The following is an 8,691-nucleotide window of genomic DNA, read 5'->3' as shown; positions in this document are numbered from 1 at the left end:
CTGTGTAAAGGGGCTGGTATCCTGCCCTGACACTGTAGCCTCTGTTCACTACCCCTGCCAAATTAGCAACTCCAAATCCTTGCTCACCACATTTGCTGGAGGCAATGGGGAGCCTCTGTGTGGAGAAAGAAAACAGCCCTGGGCATGCAGCACAGAGGAGCTGGAGCAGCAGCTGAGTTCAGCCGCCTGTAGCTATGGCCAGATCGCAAGGGATGGTCTACCCTAGCTAGGAAGTTGCTAACCCTGACTTAAGAGGCACCGCAACCCAATGAGTAGCAGCATCCATTAACTCTGCCAACTGTATTTGTCCCATTCATTATTGTCATTTTCTCATACAAAAGCACAAGTCTCTAATGCCAGCTACCCATCAGAATAGCTGCTACCCTCTGCCGCTTAGCAATCTCAAAAGCTCACCAATACCTGTCTCCCTCTTCAACATAGCACACCCTTCAGAAAAATGCAGCACTCTGATGGAACAGATTTCTCCTAGATTCAATCAGAGCTTGGTAGCAGATTTGAAAGCAGGCAACCTGTACAGCCCTAGCCCAAGGGTCACTTCAACCAACTAGACTGATGCATGCACAAGAAGGAGTGCCAGTCTTGAAGCTTGACTGGACCTACATATGGAATTTAAAATACCACCTTACAACAGTTGCATCTTGCACAAGAATGTAAGATTGTGACAGGCCATTTGAAACGAAGCAATCACAGCTGATCTCATCTCCAATGCTGGTTTTAGATACACCTGATGTTTACCTATGCTAAAAACTGTTCATGGATAACTGCTCCTCCCTAGGCAATTGTCTTTTCCTTATTGACATGTCCTTCCCCAATCAATTCATATTTCTCAGAACAAACAGAGAATGTCTGTCTGGGGTTTTGATCTGGGCAGCACTTGCCCCAAGCTCAGATCCCAGCCCCCGCCTCAATCCCTATCTTGCTATGGGGATGCTGAGCTGCCCCTCCCCAGGCCTGTCCCTCCCCCCTCTGCCTACCACAACAGACTTACCAGCTGGAGGCAGCTGTGTCCAGCATCAAGGCCTGCTGCCTGTTTAGTCTATGACTGAATCTTCAAAGTGGCGCCAAATCTTCGGATCCAATTCAGCTGAATCGAATCAGGAACAGCAATTCGAATTGCTGAATCGAATCACTGTCTCTCTGAATTGGCTGAATACGAATCAGAATCGAATACTTGCCGCTTCACACAGGCTTAAAGCTTAACATGCTGTACAGTTAAAGAATGTTAGTTGCACATTAAACTGTGTAATGGGGAGGGTGAATTACATAAAACGATATTATCATGCCATTGCCTCTTTGGAGTATTATGTCCTTTAATGGTGGTCACCAGTCTCAAGAGGCCACTGCAAGCAGAGAGAAAGTTTTAGATTCTAGACCATCTATTTACTGTCTTCAAAAGTAGTCTACTAGGCTACAAGAAGGACTAGTTCAGAGGATTCTGGGGAACTTTAGTGAGCTGACTCTCAGGATATATCCAAAAACTCACCCTGCTTTACCTGAAAACAATGTTATACTTGGCATACAGTTTTCAGAATAACAATTTACCAGTACCTATGTAATATTAGATCCTTCTCACCCTCTCCAGGTGAAGTACTTTGTAAAAGTTAAAGCATCATATAGGTATACCAGAGTAATAGAAAGGAGATATTCATAGCTGGGTGACAAATGAAAGCTGTTCCCACAAAAAACCTCTGTTGTTACAATTTTTATTGCTCAAAAGATAACAAAAGGGAATGAAATACATCTCAATTAGAAATAATAAAAGCGTGTGAAAATCAAAATTAGACTGAAATGAGAAAAATCAGTTTAAATGAGAAAAAGAATGTTCAGTTGCAGAGGAGAAACTCTTTGAACGTGCTCACTGAACTACAGAAAAAGCTGCAGTTCAAAATTTACATCTGACAATTTTCCTCTTCTGTCTTGCAAAAGTAAGCTTCACTACTGAACAATCGCTCTACATGGGCAGATAAGGGAATGCTTGTTCCTTCTTCTGCAGCCAACTGGCTGTCCTATTGACTTCTTCAAATGCACAAAAAAATGCCAATATGAGCTAAGGAACTCTGGGATTTGTAGTTTTTAAGAGACCATATCTCATAGGAAGGCACACTACTCTCCCTCTCTCAAACAAGAAGTCCTAGAGTTTTAATAGAGAAATATCATTCCATGTAAGTCCTAGAGAGTGGGTGTGTCAGAAAAAAACTCTGGGAAAGCCGGATTTCATTTTTTTAAAACTTTTAACTTATACTTTAAAAAAAGTTAATCTTTTTTTTTAATAGTTAATTAAAAGTTGACAGCTGAAAAATTTAACTAGTTAACGTTCAGAGTTAGCCATTTCTTTAACATTTGAACTAGTTAATTAACTAGTTAATTCCCATGACTGAAAAATAGGTGTATGAAAAGGAAGGGGAGATCTGGAATTGTTTTTGTGCAAAGCATAATCTAAACTATAAAGACAGCATAAAGAATAAAGAGGAAAAAGTAAGCATAGGCAGCAAGGTTGGGGGTGAGGGGAGGGGGTGAGTGGGGCAACCTTCCCAGGTGCTGAAGGGAAGGAATGCCAACAGGCATTGCCCAGCTCGGGCGGGGTGCAGGACAGAGCTGTGAGCAGTTCATTTGAGAGGGTGTGGGGACGGGGAAAGGGCAGACCCGCCACTGCGTACACTCCTGGGCAAGCATGGGGGGGGCATGTGCCCCATGGAACTGTGTGGATGGGGTGCAGGCAGGCTGCTGTGGCGGGCTTTGCCCCGGGCACCATACTTTGTTGCTACAGCACTGAGCACAGGCAAAAGAAAGACTTTTATTGAGAAGAGAGTTACAAGAGAACCAGTCATTTTTCATAGTATTATTTGAATTATTCTTTTTTTAACCATCTGGTGAAGCCAGAATGACAAATGAAAGATGGAATGAAAAACAAATAAATCACCATAGTTGGCTCTTCATTTTTCATCCCACATTAAAAGAGGACTCAGTGAAGAGGGCTGAGCTTAGACAAATACTTGGACCAAAGTCACCATGTTTAAAACTAGGAAATACTGCACCCTGCTGATTTTTAATTAATTTTTTCCCCTCTTCCTACCACAGAACAAGATACAGTATTAATTTGTATATGACTCTTCCTTGTAGCCAACTGAGGCAGACAATCTTTTCTGAACCATTCACATGTGCTTTCTGGGAGATCATTTGGATGATTTTAAAACAGTCCAGGACTGGGGGATGCCACACCACTGCTTGCTATCTACGTTCCACCCCAACACAGTTCACTGAGGAACACAGCCCTACAACTGCAAAGAAATGAAGGTGAAGCTGGAAGAAGGAAAGCCCAGCAGGGAAGCTGTGCTGTTAGAAATAAAGAGGAATTAAAATATCTGGTAATGAAATAAAAAAAGTAAGACTTGTGCCTTACAGTCTAAAATACAAAATATAAAATACAAAAGCCATTATTTAGAAGATTGGCATACTTTATAAGAGAAAGAACGCCCTGATAGGGGGAGGGACAAATAGTGGAATTCCTTTCTGTTAAGGCTGAAGATTCTTGAAAACAGGAGCCAGAGGGCTAATCTATGTTCTTGGGGTTCAGGGAAGGGATTGAAGAAGATAACTGTATGGAATTCATATAGAAAGTCATAGAGACTAAACTAAAAGTTGGTCTTCCCACTCAATCCTCCACCAGTAGAGCTTGGAGGCTGTGACCTACAGAAAGCAATCCTCCCAGAGCTATCAAAGTAAAATTTTTCAGATACAAGAAAAAATTGAGAAGCTAAAAATTGGAGAAGGTCAGTCACAAAAGGAAAAATATTATGTTTCTAGACTTAAGTGCAGCAACACTTAAAAAGGAGAAAGTGGAATCTTTCCAGGGAGAACTTGTCTAAACTGGACTTAAAAACTTCTACTTTGAACTTGCAAAGCTGATTTGCATATTTTGAGGAAGGTGCCACTTTTATAATAAGAGACCTACAGGTTCTCATGAGGAAACATCCAGAACTTTCATCTACCTCCAACAGTCCAGATGATGAAGGAAACAGCATCTGCAATCCCCAACATCAGGACTGAAGTCAATGTGGCTGTTGCAAGTAGACTTGGGAAAGTGGGGGTGATGTGGAGAAATTTGTCATTTTAATATATGTTGGTAAAATTCTGGATGTTAAAAAAAATAACCAGACTTTATACTGAAAGCTACAAGAGGTGGAAAAACAGGGGACTGAATGCAACTGTGCCATTTACCACCCATTAAACAGATCTGACTAGATATGGGTGGGCAAAATATGGCTTGCGGGCCACATCCAGCCCGCCAAGCACTTTCATTCAGCCCGTGCCATCCCCCAATGAATTGCACCCTGCCCAACCCTTCCACCCATGAGGGTGGGAGCAAGATGTCTCCTTCTCCACCGCTCCAACATACCCTATTGGGCCTTGCTCCCACCCTTGTGGGCAGAAGGGCTCTGCCCAGGCAGCAGCTTCTGGGCAGGACTCTTCCTGCAGCCGGAAACGGCTCGCTCAGGGGAGTAGGTAGGGAAGTGGCAGAGCTGACAGGGAGGAGGTGGAGTTGCAGCTGGGCAGAAGCGGGAGCGCAGTACAGCACCGGGAGTGTGGAGCTTTATGTAGACTGGATTCCCAGGGTGGGGAGCTTTCATATAGGCTGAAAACCTAGACTCAGGGGGTTTGCTGTTTCAAATGTTTGGACTGAGTTTACTATTTGAGATGTTATTAGCCATTTGACATGTTATTCTATATTTTGGGGTATCCAATAGTTAGGACATGCTGGAATATTCAGTAGGTGGGGTGTTTGATAGATAAAAGGGGAAAGTTCAATAAGACTTAAGTATTGTATGTACTTTTAAAATCAATGGTTGTACTTGTTACAAAATTGTTTGCAAGTAGGAAAGTTGTTCTGTTACGACTCCCGGTCAGGTAGATATTTCCCCAGTTTCTGGGTGGGGGTTCAAGTCAAAGCCTCCAAAATTTGAAGCAACTAGCCACAGGCCACCAGAACCTGACTGCAGCAGCCTGCAATGACTCCCTATACCACTTGCACAAGCTGACAGACCCAGTTCCTGTACCAGCAGATCCCGCTCCTTGAAATCAAGTCTCACCACAGAGTTTGACACAGAGCACAGCATAATGATGAAGAAGGGGCTGGACTTTCCCAGCTTCAGAGCCCTTAGGGAGTGCATTTTGTTTTCCATTCTGCTGGAGCAGTAGAGTCCAGGCCAAGCGAGAGTTTGCCTGGATGCAGGGTGGCAGGGGCAGGGGGTGCCAGGAGCAAAGTACCCTGAAATGCTGGAGGACTGTGCTGTAGCTTCTATAAAAGGGTAAGTATATCGATATCCAGCCTTCCAGAGAGGGCTACCAGACTGGGATGGGTTTTTTTTCCTTCTGGAACCACCATTTTTGCTACTGGAAGAAGTCAGGTCTTGAATGTCTGTACATCCAGGACGTTTTTGGAGAGTAATTGGGACAACTTCCTGGTGCAAGCGCTGGAGCGGCCAACTAGGGGCCATGGTCTTCTTGACCTGCTGCTCACAAACAGGGAAGAATTGGTGGGGAATGTAGTGGTGGATTGCAATTTGAGCAGCAGCGACCATGAGATGATTGAGTTCAGGATCCTGAGGAAAGGAAGTATGGAGAGCAGCAGAGTAAGGACCCTGGACTTTAAAAAAGCAGACTTCAATTCACCTCAGAAAACTCATGGGCAGGATCCCCTGGTAAGCCAGTATGAAGGGAAGAGTTGTCCAGGAGAGCTGGCTATACTTCAAAAGAAGCCTTACTTAGAGTGCAGGAACAAACCATCCTGATATGCAGGAAGACTAGCAGGTATGGCAGAAGACCAGCTTGGTTTAGCAGGGAACTCTTCAGTAAACTAAATCACAAAAAGGAAGTTTATAAGAAGCGGAAACTTGGACAAATAACTAGGGAAGAATATAAGATTATTGTTGATCCATTTAGGATTTGTGATTTTAGGTTTTTTGTAAATCGCAGTAAGCCCCCCATAAACACAGCCACTCTCCTGGTAATAAATGAACATCTGTACAATGGCTTACCATAAAAGATGTCAGAGGGAAAGAAGAACGTGAAAAATTACAGACTGCTATCTCTGTTAAAACTAGATATTAAAAATCTTAATCAAAAGCTGTGACAGACAAGTTATCAGCATGCAGATAAATCTAGACTAAGTTAGATTCATCCCCTGGTAGATTTGAAACAGGTAAAAACATATCAAAAGAACTGTAAATAATACACAAAGCAAGGAACAGCAGCTAGTTGTTTCATTAGAAGCAGAAAAGGCATCTGGCAGGATTGAATGGCCTTTGAGACTGAGTTAAATGAGGTTTAATGGGGGGGGGCATACTGCAATTTACAAAAAACCTAAAATCACAAATCTTAAATCAATCAACAATAATCTCACTGAGCCCTTTCAGTTAGAGAGAAGTACAAGATAGTGTTGTTCCCTTCCTCTCTCTGCTGCTGTTTAATCTATCCCTTGAGTCACTAGTTCATAGTATCAGGGAGAACAAAGGTATCAGAGGAGTTATGTTCTCAAAAAGAAAGTATGAGGTTGTATTATATACAGATTTTATGCTATTAAATATACATTCCAATCAAGCAGATCAGTACTGGAAGTTGTAAGAAATACTGAAGCCTATAGTTTATTTTATATCCTGACAGGTTGCTATATATCCTGTGCATGGATTTTTGCAAATATAGATAGTGATGAAAGATTTCTGGAGAGTAGTATTTCAGGATAATGTACCTGGGAACTAAAATTACAGAAGACCTCAACTCCTTATACAAAGCAAACAATGGCCAACCTATGTTCCTACAAAGGGTGAAGCTAAACTCTGTACCAAATGCCCCCAAGCTCTGAGTTCAGATACTGCAGCTTGATTCCAAGATTGGCTCATCTTCTGGTCACACAGTCCATTGACTGTTTTAATAGATCTAGAGCAAGGGTACTCAAACCCCGGTCAACAGCACCATGTCATGCATCTCTCACATGTCCAGAAATTTGGTAGAGGGGAAATAGTGTCATTGCTCCCCAGTGCCAAATTTCTGGGCCCATGAGGAGCCCCAGGCCTGTGTGCCAGGTTCCTGGAGACCACTTCCAGAGCACAGGGCAGGGAGGAATTGTTCGGGGCCCCATGGCTCAAATCTGGCCTGCAGACTGGCCCCACACCAGTCATCTGGCCCATAGGGTCAAGAAGTTGAGCAGCATTGTTCTACAGCATTCTAACTCAATGCCAACTTGTTCCTGACACTTGTAGAGATACGTTGGGGGTGCAGGGGGGAAAGGGTTGGAAGCATGGAATTGAATAGAATAAGTCTGCCCCCCCTCTTACATGTATGGCCAGGTTGAGGGCTTGGCACAATTGCAGTCTTGGTGTAGAAGGAACTTAGCACCCCAAATGCAGTGGCAAGAGGCTGGACGAAGGTAGGTATATGTGTACCAACTTGTAAGTGAAGATGGACATAGGGAAGAAGTGGGAGCAAGATGTACCCCCCATGAAATGCAGAAACAGGTGCTCCCAAGTACTGAAGAGCTTAAGAAAGAATCCGTGAATTCCTTCAGAGGCAGTGCTGTTCTGAATCACCCCCAAGTGGGGCTCTAAATAAAGTAGCACAGTACAAGTCTCAGAGGCAGAAACTTTGTCTGCATTATGCAGCCTTGACACTACTGAATAATGATGAAGCTGTGCTTCACTCCTACCAAATTAGCTATAAATATTCCCAACTGTGTGCTACATTAAAAGGATCTGACAGCAGAGGACTGGAAGGCTCAGGATGGCAGTAGTAGAATATTAAGCTCTTTTCTTTCAGTTCATTGCTTCTAATCCAGCCCAAGTCTGAAATGATCAAAAGCTATTGCCATCTAATGGCTGACTGGCAGCCTGTGCCAATCAGTGATCTTACTGCAGTTCCAGGAGAACAACTGTCCAAAAGCATAACTATTAGCACAACTGACAGCTGGCAACCTCAACAGAAGTTAGGCTGGATTGATAAAAAAAAGCCTCACGCTGAATTTTTTTTAATTCTTGTGTGCTAATTGCAATCGCCAAGCTTTGATTCGAATCACAGATTTTTATCATCTCATTTAGCATATCTGCCTTTAATCAGTTTTTAAACAAAAGCTGATTCTCATTGCTGATGGCTTAAAATTGATATTTAAAGGTTTGCTTTTTGGGAATTGCCTTATAGCAGTCATGGAAAAAGTTTATAAAAATTGTAACTAGTTAAAGTTAGAAGTTAGCAGACTTTAAAATTAACAAGTTAAAAGTTAAATATTTCCACTTTCAACTAGTTAAAAGGTAAATTAAAAAGAGTGTAACTAGTTAAAAGTGAAGTTGATTTGTGAGAAATGCATGAAACATGGTGAATTGCCTCTTAGCATCATTTTACATTTGCAAATGCAATGAGTGGGTTTCTTTTTCATAAGCCTACAGAAGCACACTAATTTACTAATTAACTCACCCTGCTTTACTTGAAAACAGCATTATACAGTTTTCAGAATAACAATTTACCAATACCTACGTAACGTTAGATCCTTCTCACTCTCTCCAGGTGAAGTACTTCGTAAAGGTCAATGCTTCACAGTTAGGGCGGCTAGGATCTGGAACCAACTTCCAAGGGAAGTGGTGCTGGCTCCTACCCTGGGGGTCTTTAAGAAGAGGCTTGATGCCT

This window comes from Crocodylus porosus, unplaced genomic scaffold, assembly GCF_001723895.1.
Source record: "Crocodylus porosus isolate Cpor-Errol unplaced genomic scaffold, CroPor_comp1, whole genome shotgun sequence".
Taxonomy (NCBI): Eukaryota; Metazoa; Chordata; order Crocodylia; family Crocodylidae; genus Crocodylus; species Crocodylus porosus.
Note: the sequence above shows the minus strand (reverse complement) of the source record.